General features: G+C 49.6%; 1 protein-coding gene across 1 annotated transcript in view; it reads left to right on the top strand.

Moving 5' to 3' along the window:
* ZBTB7C (zinc finger and BTB domain containing 7C) overlaps window positions 1-16,885 on the top strand; it is a 405,485-nt gene that overhangs the window by 59,726 nt on the left and 328,874 nt on the right. The window lies entirely within an intron of this gene.

Raw genomic sequence — 16,885 nt, 5'->3', positions numbered from 1 at the left:
CACAAGAGACCAATGAAATGGGTAGTCCCAGTTGGGCCAGCTCCTTTCCTAGTTGGAAATCGCTGCTGATCAATTCAGCAAACCCAGAAGTTTCCATTGTGGCTCAGTGGTGACGAACTGGTATCATGAGGATGTGAGTTTGATCCTGGCCTTGCTCAGTGCGTTAAGGATCCGGCATTGCTGTGAGCTGTGGTGTAGGTTGCAGACGAGGCTCAGATCTGGCATTGCTATGGCTGTGGCAAGGGCTGGCTGCTGACCCTAGCCTGGGAACCTCCATATGCTGCAGGGGCAGCCCTAAAAAAAAAAAAAAAAAAATCAGCAAACCCAGCAGTTCTCAAACTCCCTGTGCATCAGAGTTGCCCTTGCGGGCTTGCTATAAATGGTGCCTGGGGCCCACCCTAGGGTGTCTGATGGTGGGGGAGGGGATGGACACAGGGAGTTTGTGTTTCTAACAGGTTACCAGGTGCTGACAGATGTTCCTGGGACCCTACTTTGACAGCCAGTGCCAAATTCTCAACCTACTAGCCTGGGGGGTGGGGTGGGGGTTTCTACAGATTCAGAACCCAATCACTCCCGCAGGGCACTTCTGCCTGAGGACAGATTCCCACCAGATCAAGGGCATATGAAGAGGCGGTGAGTGTCTATACTGAAGTGGTCCCAAGGTGATGGGAACTGAGGAGGTGAGGGAGAGGGAGTGTGCAGTTGGGGAGAGGCCTCCTGAGGCAGAGAGGCTGGGAGAGTGGGCAGACCTGGAGTCCTGTGCCATGCATGGCACACACATGACCTAGGATGGGAATGGCACCCCCTGGACCTGTGCTGTGCAGCAGCTCTGGCAAATGGGAGGGTCTTGGAGCTGGGTCAGTGTGTAGGGGAGAAGATTGGGAACCCCAGATTAGGCCTGGGGCCCAGGGTGGAAGCCAGGGGCTGAGTGGATTCCTTCAAGGGGCAGGTAGGAGGGAAGGCTTTATAGGAGCTGGCCTGTGGACGGTCTGAAATGCTCGGGTGAGGAGTTCAGCCTTTCTTCCCTGGTGAAACGGGAACAAATCAACAGTAGTTTGGCTCCCCAAAGCAGACATCTGGAAATTGACTCTTAAATTTTGCAAAACAGACTCTTAGTAGTAGCTCATGGCCTGTCCGTGTGACATGACTGCGAGGCTGAATCACAGACGCTGCTCTGTCATTCCCTCCCCCAGCCCCAACTCTGTTTCTTCCTCATGGTCCTTGAAATTTCACTATTAGAGATTATATCTTTGTGTTCAAAATATTACCTTTCTAAGAGGCTCATGTTATGAACCAGGAATGCCCAAAAAGGAAAGTAACTTACATTAGCATGCCAATGCCGCATCATCTTAGAGTTATACATGGCAGACTTCCTCTCCAAGAACCAATGGCAGGGAATGTAGGACAGCTAAGCTTTGATGAATGTGGAGGAATACACAGACTAGGCATGGTCAGAGAGGAAGCAGGAGACACAGTGGGTTTAAGGAAAGCCCTCTGGGGGCTTCTGGGGGTTTTCTGCATGGTGTGAGCCCTGGATGCTGATAGCATAGGAAGCCATCTGTGTGCTTGACAGACTCACAATAGTTCGGTCTGATTTTTTTGGTCCCCACATCTGCCCTTCTCTCTATGGGACATTGAGGAGTGTGTCAGACCCAACTCTGAGACACCAGCCTTTCCCTCTCCTACTTTACTGGCCAGAAGGGCTGGAACTGGTGCTAGATTTGCAGTCAGGAAGCAGGAAATAGCTGTGTTTCCCAAGCCATGTACTCCAGTACATTAGCTACCTATGCTCTAAAAACCATGTGGGAAGAGAAATTCTACTAATTATATTGGGGGATGATGAGGTGATGAGGAGATCTCAAATGAGTCTTTTTTGTTTGTTTTTTGTTTTTTTAGGGCTGCACTGGTGACATATGGAAGTTCCCAGCCTAGGGGCGAATGGGAGCTGCAGCTGCCGGCCTACACCACAGCCACAGCAACGCGGGATCTGAGCCACCTCTGCAATCTACACCACAGCTCACGACAACACTGGATCCCTGACCCACTGACCGAGGCCAGGGATTGAACCCTCATCCTCATGGATGCTAGTTGGATTCATTTCCTCTGGGCCATGATGGGAACTCCTCAAGTGAGTCTTTTGTCAGGTGATTAATTACCTCCCTATTTTCCTGTTCCAAAGTCAAAGTTTTCCATGTGAGAAGGTCTGTTAAATGGGAACAAAGGATACAGGGCCTATAAAGGTCCAACAAGAACCTGTCATGAGCAAAGTCATTAATTGTGTTCATGTTGAGATTGATGATGTCAGCCTAACCACACCTGTTTGTAGAAAACTGGAGTTTTGCCCACAGGTGTGGATTCTGCAGGTGCATTCCCAGGCAATCTGATTGCTGCTACCAATTGCTTGTCTTTAGTTCCATCTAATTTGTTGAAGGGAGGAAAATTTGGAGGGTGGCTTGGAGTGCAGATAAAGGCTCTTTTGCAGGGGAAACATAAGAAACCCAGCACTGTACCTCCATCTCCATCTCTCCCACCCATGCTGTGATGGAAAATGCAAGAATGGCCCTCTGGGCCCGACCACTTCCAGGCTGTGTGATGGCTGTGAGCAGGTCATGCAGCCATTCTGCTCCTCATCGGCACTAGTGTTGATCTGAAGTTAGGATGAGATAACTGAGAACAGGTACCCAGGACCTAGTAGGTGCCCTGTCAGTCCATCCAGCTCCATCCTGCCCCGTGTGTTGTCACAAAGACCTTGGGTGCATTTCCTGGAAGTGCCTGGATTAGAGCCTTTAAGTCTTTTACCATCAAAGGTACTTGCAATTGGAGAAATTGGGGTCAAGGACTCTTCTACAGCCCCTCAGAAGGCCAGAGGCTGAGCCCAGCTTGCTGTCTCCTTACCTTCCCAATGCTGCTGCTTACAGAGAGCCAGGAAATGCTCATCCATCAACCAACAAAGCTGGGGAAAGCAACAGGAAGAAAGATGGAGGGGGGATCTGCACAGTTAGAGGCTCTGGTTTCAGGCGATGCTGGGTGTATCGGTGGTGAACAGAGCACTGTTTGGAGTTAGAAGACCTGCATACTGCTGCCAGCTTAGCCTCTTGTTGTCTGTGTGATTCTGGGCTTGAGCTCTGTGCTCCTCAGTTTTCACATCTGTACATTGGGTATGACTGTCCTTCCCTATCTCCCAGGGTTGGTTAGAGGATCAAGAGGTTATGGACTTTTTGTTTTTTGTCTTTTTAGGGCCGTACCCTCGGCATATGGAGGTTCCCAGGCTAGGGGTCGAATCAGAGCTGCAGCTGCGGACCTACACCACAGCCACAGCAACGCTGGATCCGAGCTATACCATGGCTCATGGGAACGCTGGATCCTTAAGCCACTGAGCAAGGCCAGGGATTGAACCTGTGTCCTTATGAATACTAGTCAGGTTCCTCATAACTGAGCCACGACAGGAACTCCAGCCACTAAGTTTGTGATTAGTTGTTACAGTGTTCAAAGAAAACTAAAATCCTACTCAAAGCAATAAATAAAACAGTTTTTGAAAGATGCTCACAGTCTAGTTAGAGTGGACTCCAAGCCTGTGCATCGAGGAAACAGACACCAACTTTCAGTGCTGTGCTGGGTGGTGCAGACTAAACGTGGTGGAACCCAGCTCACTTCTCAGAGGCTTTCGGGGCGCCCAGTACAGTGGGCTCTGTGCTATGTGCAGGGGCCACAAAATGAAAAAGACATGGTCATTCCCTGAGGGGAGCTTTGGGGCAAGTTTTGCAGTTTCCTGTCCTTTAAAGCTGGCCTTGAGGAGGAATGCACCGTGGGTCCTGTTCCCATGGCCTGCTGGGCAGGGAATTTCTAGGTGCTTTGCCATCTTGGCCCTGATGGACCTTCTCTTGCTTGGGGCCAGTCATCCTGCCTTGAATACCTCTAGGGCAGGAGAACCCACTGCCTCTCGAGGAGCTCGGCTCTGCTCCAGGCTTTCTTCCTAAAGCACTCAGCATAGGCCCGGTGTGTTTCCTCATCACTCAAGGCCCGGGGGACCCGGCTTCCTGCCTGGGGAGGTGTGTGTCCCACCTTCCCTCACAAGACCACACATGCCCTCGTGTGTCTGTTGTAGCGTTAATATGTTGCCTACCATCTTGGCAGGACTGAATACATAACAGGGACTCACTGCAGACCTTTTGGACAGAAGCACCTAGGCGGTCCTGTCGTGTTCCAGGTGGTGCCAGGTAGGCTTTAGAAAGCATGCAGGGAACAAGAAAGGATGGAGACTTGGTCTTTGAACTGAGTTATAAAGAGAAAACATACCATTGTTCTCTTCTGCTGTTGCTTTTGTTCATGCCCGGTTTTTCTAGGAAATGAAGGGAAATGTTTCCTCCTTTAGTCTTTTCTCCCCTATCATGTATTGCCTGAAAGCTGTTCATCTTCGATTTTTTTTTTTAAATGTTTTTTTGTCTTTTTTTTTTTTTTTTTTTTTTTTAGGGCCACACCTGCGGCATATGGAAGTTCCCAGGCTAGTGGTTGAATCGGAGCTGCCGCTGCCGGGCTATGCCACAGCCACAGCAGTGCTGGATCCGAGCCTCCACAGTTCATGGCAATGCCAGATCCTTAACCCACTGAGCGAGGCCAGGGATCAAATTTTCCTCCTCATGGATTCTAGTCAGGTTCGTTACTGCTGGGCCACAACTGGAACTCCCATCATCTTTGATTTAAAGAAGCCACCAAGCTGCTAATAGATGCTTCTCAAGTCCTGCCTGTCGCCACACCCAGGGCCACACTGAAAGCCCCTCCAGATCCAGCTACCTTCTCCCCGCTTCCTTCTGCTCCTTCCCCTCCCCACCCCCAGCGTCCTGTGTCCTAGGATCCATCTTCAAGGCCTCCTTTCCCGGGTTGTGTCTGTGTGTGTTTCAGCAGGGGTGGCAATGTGCACAGCCAGGTGACACGTGTGCACACTGTAACTCTTGGAAACTGGCCCTCCTCAAGGGAGTATCCTATCCACACCATCTCAGCCTCTGCAGGAGACTTGGAGCGGTGTGTTTGGGATGGAAATGCACGAAATGCAGTGTTTTAATGTGAGGAGATGGCATGGTTCCCTAGAGCAAAGCCGCCACGGGGGGTGCGGGGGGGTCCTGTCCTTGCCCCCGTGAGGGACCGTGGGTCAGCAGGGAAGTGTGGCGGCCCTAGGGGGCACAGGAATCAGGCAGCTGAGGCTTTGATTCCAGATTTCTTGGTTGCTTATTCCTTCTAAGTGTCAGTTCACTCCCCTGTAAAGGTGGGAGCTGGACTCAGACACTGGATGACACTGGGATGGACAGAGTTGGGGCGTTTGTAAAACTGGCCTTGCTTTGGATCTGGCCCCTGTGGTAATGTCAGCTCCAGCAGTGCAGAAACCCCCTCAGGGCTGAGCAGACATCAAACCAGAAATAGGTGTCCGTCTAGGACGGATTTGACTTCTCTGCGGGAAATGCCTGGCTCCTGGGGGTTATTATTTTGCAAGGTTTTGTGCTATTTTACTGTCTTGGCTGCCCCGCTGCACTGTGGACCAGATCCAGAAGGGATGCGGGCCTGCAGAGGCCCCTTTCCAACACCTTCCAGGTGGCATCTCAGGTCTGGTTTGTTTGTCAAGGGGGGCAGGTAAATCCACCCTGGCGCTAACACACCCTCCCAGCCTCCTCAGCTCCATCTCTACCGGGTTATTCATCACCTCACCCTCTTCATTGCAGCCTCCCCCACCCACCTCCAGGCCTCCCCTGCCCCCATTCCCTGCCCTTTTTCTTAGCAGCCTCAGCATTGGTAAACCGTCTCCCACTTTGGTCTCAAAGTTGCTTCACTGGGGCTTTTTTCTAGCAGCTTCCTCTTCCTGCAACCTGGCCTTTCCATAAAAGCGCCCTTTCAGAACTGCCCACCTCCAAGCTTGAAAACTCTGAAATTCCCTTTTCCGACCACAGCCTCCAGGCTCTCTGTGGTGTCCTCTGGAGAGTGAGTGACGTGGGGGCCCCTGGCCAGCAGGGAGCAGGAAGTACACACGTTCCAGGGGGCGTGTGGGTTAGTGATAAACACCCAGTTGACTGGCTCAGGTAGGAAGCTGGGTGTGCACAGGAGAGGGGAAGAGCTTGTTGATGGAGCAGCTCTGGCTGGGGATGGAGAGGCCGAGGCAGAGGGCTTTGAGGCTCCTTGCTGCCTTGTGGGGAAGGGAGGGGCAGGGGGAGTTGGGGAGTCCGATTGCTCTGGCAGCTATTTCTAGTCTAAGGATGAGCCTACATCTGGCCTAGTGCTTCTGAGTGGCTTCCTGGGGAAACAAAAGAAAAGAAGGCCTAACATGGGGAATTGTAGCATCTCTTATGGGAAGAAGCAAGGCAGGGGCGTAATGATACTTGGGGATTGGGTTGAGAATAGGAGTGACACCAGGGATGGATAGAGTTTGGGTTAAATTCTAAAACTGACCTTGCTTTCTAGTTTGGCCTGTGTAGAAATGACAGCAACTCTGATGCTCTTAAATGCCCCCTCTGGGAAAACCAGCAAGTGAAGCAGAAATAAGCGCCAGGTCAGGGGATGGGTTAAGACAGAGACACTTCACTTATGCAGAGATCACCTGCTCTCACTTCTGTCCAGAACATGGAGCTCAGGGCGAGGGACAGGTGTCTCTGATCAGTGAAAATGGCTGAAACCACGTCTCCTTATCCTCGGAATGTCACTCCACCTGACCCTTGCTCAGAGCCCCTTAGCGGCCCAGCCCAAGGGGAGTCCTAAATGCATGTTAGAAGTGAGAAGGGACTTCCTTCTGTGGCTCAGTGAGTTAAGAATTCTACTGCCCTTTATGGAACCACAAAAGACCCAGAATTGCCAAAGCAATTCAGGAGGCATCACTCTCCCAGACTTCAGGCACTATTACAAAGCCACAGTCATCAAGACAGTGTGGTACTGGTACCAAAACAGACAGATAGACCAATGGAACAGAAGAGAGAATCCAGAAATAAACCCAGACACCTATGGTCAATTAATCTTTGACAAAGGAGGCAAGAACATAAAATGGGGAAAAGACCTTCTTTTCAGCAAGTATTGCTGGGAAACCTGGACAGCTGGATGCAAATCAATGAAACTAGAACATACCCTCACACCATGCACAAAAATTAACTCAAAATGGCTGAGAGACTTAAATAGAAGACAAGACACCATCAAACTCCTGGAAGAGAACATAGGCAAACATTCTCTGACATCATCCCTACAAATGTTTTCTCAGGCCAGTCTCCCAAAGCAACAGAAATAAAAGCAAAAATAAACCAATGGGACCTAATCAAACTGACAAGCTTTTGCACAGCAAAGGAAACCCAAAAGAAAACAAAAAGACAACTTACAGAATGGGAGAAAATAGTTTCAAATGATGCAACCGACAAGGGCTTCATCTCTACGATATACAAGCAATGTATACAACTCAACAGCAAAAAAGCCAACCATCCAATGTAAAAATGGGCAAAAGACCTGAATAGACATTTTTCCAAGGAAGATATACAGATGGCCAACAAGCACATGAAAAAATGCTCAACATCACTCTTTATTAGAGAAACGCAAATCAAAACTACCATGAGATACCACTTCATACCAGTCAGAATGACCATCATTAATAAGTCCACAAATAACAAGTGCTGGAGGGGTTGTGGAGAAAAGGGAACCCTCCTGCACTGTTGGTGGGAATGTAAATTGGTACAACCACGATGGAGAACAGTATGGAGGTACCTTAGAGAACTATATGTAGAATTATCATATGACCCGGCAATCTCACTCTTGGGCATATATCTGGACAAAACTTCCCTTAAAAAAGACACATGTACCCACATATTCACTGCAGCTCTATTCACAATAGCCAAGACATGGAAACAACCCAAGTGTCCATTGATAAATGATTGGTTAAAAAGATGTGGTATTTATACACAATGGAATACTACTCAGCCATAAAAAAGAACAAAATAATGCCATTTGCAGCAACATGGATGGAACTAGAGACTCTCATACTGAGTGAAGTAACTCAGAAAGAGAAAGACAAATACCATATATCACTTATATCTTGAATCTAATATAACGCACAAATGAGCCTTTCCACAGAAAAGAAAATCATGGACTTGGAGAATAGACTTGTGGTTGCCAAGGGGGAAGGGGAGGGAGTGAGATGGATTGGGAGCTTGGGGTTAATAGATGCAGACTATTGCCTTTGGAATGGATTAGCAATGAGATCCTGCTGTTTAGCACTGGGAACTATGTCTAGTCACTTAAGATTGAGCATGATAATGTGAGAAAAAAGAATGTATACATGTATGTGTAACTGGGACACCATGCTGTACAATAGAAAAAAAAAATATGTATGTATAAAGAATTCAACTGCCCTAAAAGGATACAAATGAATTTATTTGCAGAACAGAAACAGACTCACAGACTTTTAAAAACTTAGGATTACCAAAGGGGTCAGGACAGGTGGGGGGGAGGTGGGGGAGGGAGGGGTGGACTGGAGGGGGTTGGGATGAAAATGTTCTACAATTACATTTTTGACGATGGTTGTACAGCTATAAATATAATAAAATTAATTGAATTAAAAAAAAAAGACTCTTGACTGTAGTAGCTCAGGTTGCTGTGGAGGCATGGGTTCAATCTTCAGTCCGTCATGGTGGGTTAAAGCATCTGGCATTGCTGCTGCTTGGGTTCAGTCCCTGGCCTGGAAACTTTGATATGCTGCTGGTCCTGCCATTAAAAACAAACAAACAAAAACCTTTAGAAGTGGGGAAGCTTCTTTAGGCAGTCATCCCTAAACAGGTAGCATGACCTCTGGGAGCCTTATTGTGGGAAGTGGCAGAGAAGAAGAGAGAAAACCGGAGCAGCAGGGACAAATCTATCCAACTCGGGAGAGCATCTCTTAGAGCTGCCAGAGGGTGGTGGAGACCAGGTTACCTTATGCTCAGCATCTCAGCCACTGCAAATGCTCCATGGAACAACACTTGGGGAGAGATGTATACAAAGAAATGTTAGGTTTTATATTCTTTGCCACATAAGGAAGAGAAGCACAGAAACATTGAAAGAAAGAAACGGCTTTGTGCAGTAGGGCTGTAATGAAACACATTTTGTTGCTTGAAGCAGCAATGTTGTCTACAAAATCCTTGTGTGTGAAATACCTCATCGGTATTGCTAGATAAATGGTGAATGGTTATTCCTCTTGGCACGATGGAGTGGTAGGATCAAAAGAGACTGTAAGAGTCTGTAAAATCTTATTCAAAAATGTTTAATTTAAAGATGTTTATAGGTTCACACGAGGTTGCAGGTTTGATCCCTGGCCTCGCTCAGTGGGTTAAGGATCTGGCGTTGTTGTGAGCTGTGGTGTAGATTGCAGACGTGGCTAGGATCCTGTGTTGCTGTGGCTGTGGTGTAGGCCGGTGGCTACAGCTCTGATTCGACCCCTAGCCTGGGAACCTCCATATGCCTCTGGTGCGACCCTAAAAAAAAAAAGCAAAAAAAAAATGTTTATAGGTTCAGAGATGTGAAGTGGTTTGTCCGAGGTTCCACAGCCAAACAGTGGCAGAATTAGGCCTTGACCTCGGTTCACTAGAGTGGAAAATGGGTTCATGGTGCTGGAGAACAGGCCTGTATTCAGACACTGTACTTCTGGCAGGAGCAGCCAGTCCAGGACTGAGACCCCCTCCAGCCTCTCAAGGCCTTGATGGGAGGCTGGGGGCCTGAAACATCTGCCCAAGGACAAACTGAAGAGACACTGCACTGAATGGGATGGGGGTCTGGGTGATTGGGTGGGGGTGCTGGTAAGCCAGGAGAGCTGGACACAAGTACAGGGGGCAGCCTGGGCAGGGCATTGGGAGTGGTGTAAATATGCCTAAAATGTAAGCGAGCCACAGGCATCCCTGGGCCGGACGTTTTGACTCCTAGTCTAGAGCAGCCCGCCTCCAGGCATGTCAGGAACTGGTTTGAAAGGCAGTTTACAGCTCTGAAATGGGAAACAAAGAAGAAAATGCCAAGCGCCTTGTCATCTTGTGAGACACAGCTCCTGGAGTCTGATTTTTGCTTTCTATTTCTTGCAAGAGGGGCTGAGAGGGCTCAGAACCCGGCCTGTCCAGTGCAAACCCACAGAAGCATCTTACTGCACATCTATCCATGGACTTCCTATTTTTACTCCTAATAAACCGTGGGCTCGGGGTTACCAGGGTCTCCTTGTTGCTATAGTGAGAGGTGATAGCGCCAGCCTTGCCGAAGCGCTGGACCCTTGGCTTAGAGGCAGAACAGAATCTGGGTTGCTTTATTTTTGGGTTTGACTGAGCAGGTTTAATGCACCATTTTCTAGCTCTCCCAGGGTTGGCAGTTTGTGCTCAAAATACATCAAACCTCAATAATGAAGAATAACTGATGATTTGGGCAAGTGGGCATCTGAGAGGATAGAGGAGGTCAGTTTTAAGTTACACAAATGATAAAGCTTCATGAAGAACATCTAGAGAATGCCAAAGAAATGAAAAGACATGTGGTTATAATATCATAACCCAGCCCTCATGGTCCCTAGCTGTCGTCCTATTATCAGTTTTCTTAAATGTGCATTTGGCAGTGTTGAAGCTATAGTGTGTGTGTAATGGGTAGTCTGCTTCTTCAGTTAATATGTCATAAGCATCTTTCTGTGCTGCTACATTATCTCACTAAGCATTATTTTTATTGGCTGGGTAATGTCATATCATTTCATAAAACACTCTCCTCCTTTTCTTCTTCAGTGTTTCTTGAACTTCCATTTGGTCTCCATCGTGCCATCTCTATCAAAATTCTCCTTTGATTTGGGTAACTGGCCTGCCTTATCCCTGTCCCCATACACACACACACACACGGATTTCCTCCACTCTACAGCCTTGCTAATCAAAGGATGGTCCCAGACTGGTGCCATGGACATCCCTTGGGAGCGTGTTAGAAATGCAGAATCTTACCCCCCCCCCCAGCTGGGACCCCCCAGATCTGAATCTGCACCTGTATTTTGACAAGATCCCCAGGTGATTATTAAAGCACATCGAAGCCTAAAAAGCACTGATCTGAAACACACACGTGCCCTGTGCTCCCGGAGAGAGTCCGGAGCAGGTGTACCACGTACAGAGTGCAGACCAAATGGGAGGAGGCTGGGAGTGAGTAGGGAAGGACCGGTGGGACAGCATAGGTGGTGGGCAGCTGTGGACCAGGAAGCTTAGAGAGATTATGGGGAGAGGGGGCCGCCTGGGAAGGAAGTTCTAAAAGCCAAACCCGTGGAAGATGCAAGATTGAAACCTGAGGGCTCAGTTGGCTAGTGGGGGTGGGAGCGTGGGCGGAGGCAGCACAGCAACCAGCCCCAGCTCACTCCCACTTTGTAGGTGAAGAAGCTGAGGCACAGAGAAAGGAAGCCGCTTGCCCAAGGTCACAAGCAAATAGGTGGTGGAGCGGGGAAACCAATCTGATTCCAGAGCCCACACTCTTTTAACAACTCTGTAATGCAGTGGAGGGTAAACAACAGGAGGAAGAAAAGAATGAAAGGATATCAGGCTCCTGCAATGAGCTGGGTACTTTTCACTTCCTTACATGAAATAATCGCAACAGCCTTTGGATGTGGGTATTCCTCCCCCATGTGACAGATGAGGAGGTTGATTTGCCCCAGTGATAAACAATTCCTGAGATCACGTGGTTGCTAATAGCTGCAGTCAGAATTTAAGCCGGGACATTTCGGCTTCCAAGGTGATGCTCTTTCCACTTTGTACACGTCATGCGCGAGATGTGGAGCCTGGTCTCTGCTCAAAAAATGGCTTCTTTCCTTCTCCTCTGCCTCCTGATTTTAAAACCCCACCTCTGCCCTGGGGCACCCACTCCCTTTGCCCATTCACGGTGGGGACAAACACAGCTCCTTTTAGATGTTTCCCTCAACCCTTAAAATTGTGAGATACTATGACTGGAAGTTACATGGTTGAGTGTTTAATCCAACTGCCTCATTTTCTAGTTCAGCAAACCAGAGCCCAGAGAGCTCAAGTGACTTGTCTGAGGTCACACAGCCAGCGAGTTACAGATCTGAAACCCTGACTCTAGATTCAGTGCTCCTTTCATGGCTCTGGGCTGTATTTGGACCTGGTACCCTGGGTGTCCAGGGCTCTGTGCACCACCAGGGCAGCCAGCACCAGGCTGTGGAGTTGCTAGTTCAGCCTTCAGCGTAGGCTGGGGGATGCAGTGGATGAACCTCCATTAAAAACAAAAACAAAAACAAAAAACAAAAAAAACCCTAACTAGTGAAATACATATCTGCATGTTAAAAATTCCATCAGTGTAGAAACATGTCTGCAGACACTTGAAAGCACCCCTCCCGGCCCTCCCCAGCCCACTCCCTAGGGGTAACCACTTAGTGCTGCCTCCAATGACTTCTTAAATTTTCCTGCCAGCCATTGGGTTTTGTAGGATCCCTGCCACAGCAAGGCTATTTTTAACAAGCATCCCAGGCTTCAGGGGGTTGAGGAGAGGGGAAGAAAAAACATGACATTTGTATATTTTTAATCCATTCGAGCAAGCAGTGGCTTTCCTGTCCCTGCTGCCAAGGGTTTCGGGCCATTGATTAGACTTTCTGGGTGCAGCATAATCCTTTTCCCCTAACGAGGCTGGAAGGCCAGAGAGAGGTTCAGGTGATGTCTCTGGGGCTGATGGCTGTCCAAGCTGACTGCCTCCTGAGCCTGCCGGCCCCCAGCCCTTCCTTTCCCGGCAGCCTCGGCGATCCTGGCTGGCTCTCCCGGCGCAGAGGAGGCCTGGGAACCTGACTCTTTGTGCCAGGCTCATATTTAGAAATGTCTCCAGCCAGAGGGTTGGCGTCTGTCCCGCTTTGGGCTCTGGGCAGGGGGTGCAGTCACATGTGCCGCCTTCGAGTGGGCAGATTCTGAGTGGGCGAAGGCCCGCTTTGAATATAAACACGCTCCTTTTATGCCGAGGAGCTGGCATCAGAGCTGTAGTCCTGGGCACAGGGTGAGGGCAAGTGCTGGTAGCCGGCTGGGCTACAAGGAGGTGGGAGAAAGATGTCACAAGGCTTGGACTGGGCACAATGGTGGTGGAGGAGGGGGTCTCAGCTCCCTGTCCCCCTCCACAGACCCTGTTTTCTGCACTCCTTCCCCAGAGGCCCAGAGCACTGGCCCTGCCAGCGTAGGGCAGGCACCACAGTGGGGTGGCGGCGAGTGGCAGGAGGGAGGCTAGGCTGTGCCCCCATCTGGACCATCCTTTCTGCCTTGTAAGTTCCCCAGGCTGTGGAGGGGTGATCCTGGGAGACGGTGTGAATTGGGACCAGAGTGAGGCCTGGATGCGGGGCCACCTGGGGCAGAGCCTTGCTCTGTTCTCCCTGTGTGTGAGCAGCCAGCCCCTCAGCATCTCCAGATGGCACCTGCAACACACGGCCCTAGGTGATGTCATCCCTGAAGGCTCTTTCAAGTGCTGATAGTGAACATGCTACAATTTCTGAGTCACTCTCCTTCCTTAGCCATAGTTGTACACGACAACAATGGATGAAATAGCCCAACTGAGCCCAGCCTTAAACAGTACCCCCTAGGAGTTCCCGTTGTGGCTCAGTGGGTTGAGAACCTGGCTAGTGTCCTTGAGGATGCTGGTTCAATCCCTGGCCTCGCTCAGTGGGTTAGGGATCTGGCATTGTCATGAGCTGTGCTGTAGGTTGCAGACGTGGCTTGGATCCCATGTGGCTGTGGCTGTGACCCCTACCCTGGGAACTTTCATATGCTGCAGGTGCAGCCCTAAAAAACAAAATAGTAGCCCCCTGAGTAACAAACATCATGCCTTAACCCTGTAAAAACTCTCCTTCCTTTTAAAACAGTTCCTTTAGGGAGTTCCTATTGTGGCTCAGAGATTAAGAACCCGACATAGTGTCCATGAGGATGTGAGTTCAATCCCTGGCCTTGCTCAGTGGGTTAAGGATCTGGCATTGCTACAAGCTGTGGCATAGGTCGCAGACTCAGCTCAGATCTTGCATTGCTATGGCTGTGGCTTTGGCCAGCAGCTACAGCTCGATTGGACCCGTAGCTTGGGGACTTCCATATGCCGTGGGTGCAGCCCTAAAAAAAGAAAAGAAAAGAAATAAAAAGAAAAAAAGGCAAAAAAAGAGAAGGTTCACTAGATATTATCTTTGTATCTCCTTGATAACTGAAAGAAAGAATGAATGATTGAATGAATGAACAGATAAGCAAGTGAGCAAATGAATGGGCGAACAAATGGAAAATGAGTCTCTGCTCCAAAGGAACTTAAAAATCAAAGGGAAAAAACCATGCAGGTAGCATGGCAGCACTGTGGGATTGAAAGGGACCCTAGGGACTGGATTTACCCTTTTTATGGGAAAGGGAATGTGGTCTCGGGGCGGAAGGGGCTGCTGTGCGATGCCTGCAGAGGACCACGGAGGTCAGAGGATGGTGAAATCACCCAGGGTGAGTAAGATTCGGAACCAAACGCAAGGCTGCCCTACTTTTCCTCTGCTGCTGCCCTAAGTGTCCCTCGTCCTTGGGAAAAATTGCCTTTTCATATGGTTGGGAGTGGACGGTGCAATTTTTCTTTGAGGGTTAATTGTTTTGCTGACAGCACAGATAATTAGGAATGAGAATCCCGGAGTGAGGGCTACAGCACCATCTGCTGTGAATGTGTTTCAACCCCACCTTGCAGGAGGGCTCAAAAGGACTCTTCTACCTATCCTCCCACCCCCAGCAAAAAGCAACGTGCTTTAGCTCCTTGCTTCTGGAGCTACCCTGCCGGGTGATCCTGCAGCCCAAGGGATGGGCTGGTGACTGGCTTCTAAAGGGTGCAGATGCTCTCCAGGGCATCTGGTGCACATAGTAGGGCTCACTGTACATAGTAGGTAGAACGAGAACCCCCTCACTCTTCCTAGGCTGCCTGGAACACAGAGCACTTACACCAGGGGTGATTGTCTGTTCTTCCCATAGCGTGATGTTTTGAGGGCTGGTCCACTGCTGATGGAGGTGGGTGTGTTTGTCTGCATTGTGGCTGCCATTGGCATGAGGGTAATTTTTCTACCGAAATCCATGGATTTGCCACTTTGCCTGGGTTTCCTTGCCTCTGGCCTTTGCTGCTTGTTGTGGAAGCAGCTCGACCGACCTTCTATGGCCAGGTAGGAATTTCCTGGGTTGTGACTTAGAAGCTGAGCAGCGTTGGAATCAAGCAGAGAGTCCCGTGGTCCAGGAGCAGCTGAGATCTTTTCCTCCAATGGGTGGAACTTCGTGTTTTTTTTTTTTTTTTTTCATTTTTATGATTCAGGAATATATCCCTTATATGAAAGAGCACTGACATGGACGTATGCTTTTTGAAGGTAATGCTAATAATTGCTTTGTTCTTTCAACTGGGCTTCTAACCTCCACTGCTGCCTCAGAGGGCAGAGCTGTAGAGCCAGGTCCCCTGACACTCAAGGTCGGCACCCTGCCCCCCCAACCCCAAGCTGTGGCTATTTATCACAGCAACTTCCTCTTTGCTTCGGCTGCTCCGGTCACTAGGAGCCTCCACATTCCTATCTTCCTTATCTATCACTCTGTTCTCTGTTTTCTTAGCCCAGACCCTCTTAGCCGAGAAAAGAGAAACCACAGGAACGACCCTTCTCCCCTTCTTCTTTTCTTCCCCTCCCCCAACCGACTCCTACAGACCCACCACCACCACCTCCCTGACATGGTAGGAAATTAACCCTGGACCAGGGAGCTTGCTGGAAAAAATGATTCCTATCCTGACTCTTTCACTACCTTGTCATCTGATCTGATCTTTAATGAGATTCTCAATCCTTCTGGGCTTCTGTTTCCTTGTCTTTAAAATAACCTTAGGAGTTCCCTGGTGGCCTAGTGGTTAAGGATTTGGCGTTAATGTGGCACAAGTTTAATTCGTGGCCTGGGAACTTGTGCATACCAGGGGCATGGCCAAAAAAAAAAAAAAAAACCTTAAAAAAATTATCCTTGGAGTTCCCGTCGTGGTGCAGCAGAAACGAATCCGACTAGGAACCATGAGGTTGTGGGTTCGATCCCTGGCCTTGCTCAGTGGGTTAAGAATCCAGTGTTGTTATGAGCTGTGGTGTAGATCGCAGATGTGGCTTGGATCTGGTGCTGCTGTGGCTGTGGCATAGGCCAGCAGCTGTAGCTCCGATTCGACCCCTAACCTGGGAACCTCCATATGCCACAGGTGCGGCCCTAAAATAGGACAAAAGACAAAAAAAAAAAAAAATTATCCCTTTACATCGTTACTGTGAAACCAAATGTGTCCAATGGATGTGAAAGCAGCATGAATCATGGTATGTGTGGAAGCCATTGTTATCAGTTTGCCTACAAAACCCCTGGGATTCTGCTTCCCTGCCTTCCTTTCCTACTCTCATCCCTGTCCATGGTGCTTCCCCTCCCCTGCAGCGCTGGATGCCTTGGGGGATGCTCTCCACTGACCACAGCTCCTTCTCAGCAGTGGGCCCACTGAGCCCCAGAGGAGCCCCAGAGGTCGGGATGGAGCTCAGGGTCGCAGCTGTCTGGGTAGCGCCCACAGGAGCAGGAGGCCATGCCTGGGCAGAGATGCAGGGCTATGGCCAATGGACCCTGTCTCCGGAGCCTGGCAGATTTGCACACAGGGGCATGGCTGCTCCTAGCTGGAGCCCCTTACTACCCTCCCTCTGCTGCCCAGAGTGTGAGCCGCTGTGAAACAGCCACTCAGTGGAGCAGGGTCTCTGTCCCTCACACAGCAGGTTTGCATCATCACCCTTGTCCCTCGTTCTGAGCCTATGAAAGGAAGCTCAGTACGAGGCCCAGGTGGGTGACCTTCCTTGAACCCCCAAACTACAGCACACCAGAAGCCTTGTCCCAGGGGCACGGGCTATAAGAATTGAAGAGTGTTCCTGGTAGAC

Source organism: Phacochoerus africanus, chromosome 2 (assembly GCF_016906955.1).
Source record: "Phacochoerus africanus isolate WHEZ1 chromosome 2, ROS_Pafr_v1, whole genome shotgun sequence".
Classification (NCBI taxonomy): domain Eukaryota; kingdom Metazoa; phylum Chordata; class Mammalia; order Artiodactyla; family Suidae; genus Phacochoerus; species Phacochoerus africanus.
This window is presented reverse-complemented; position numbering and strand designations above follow the sequence as displayed.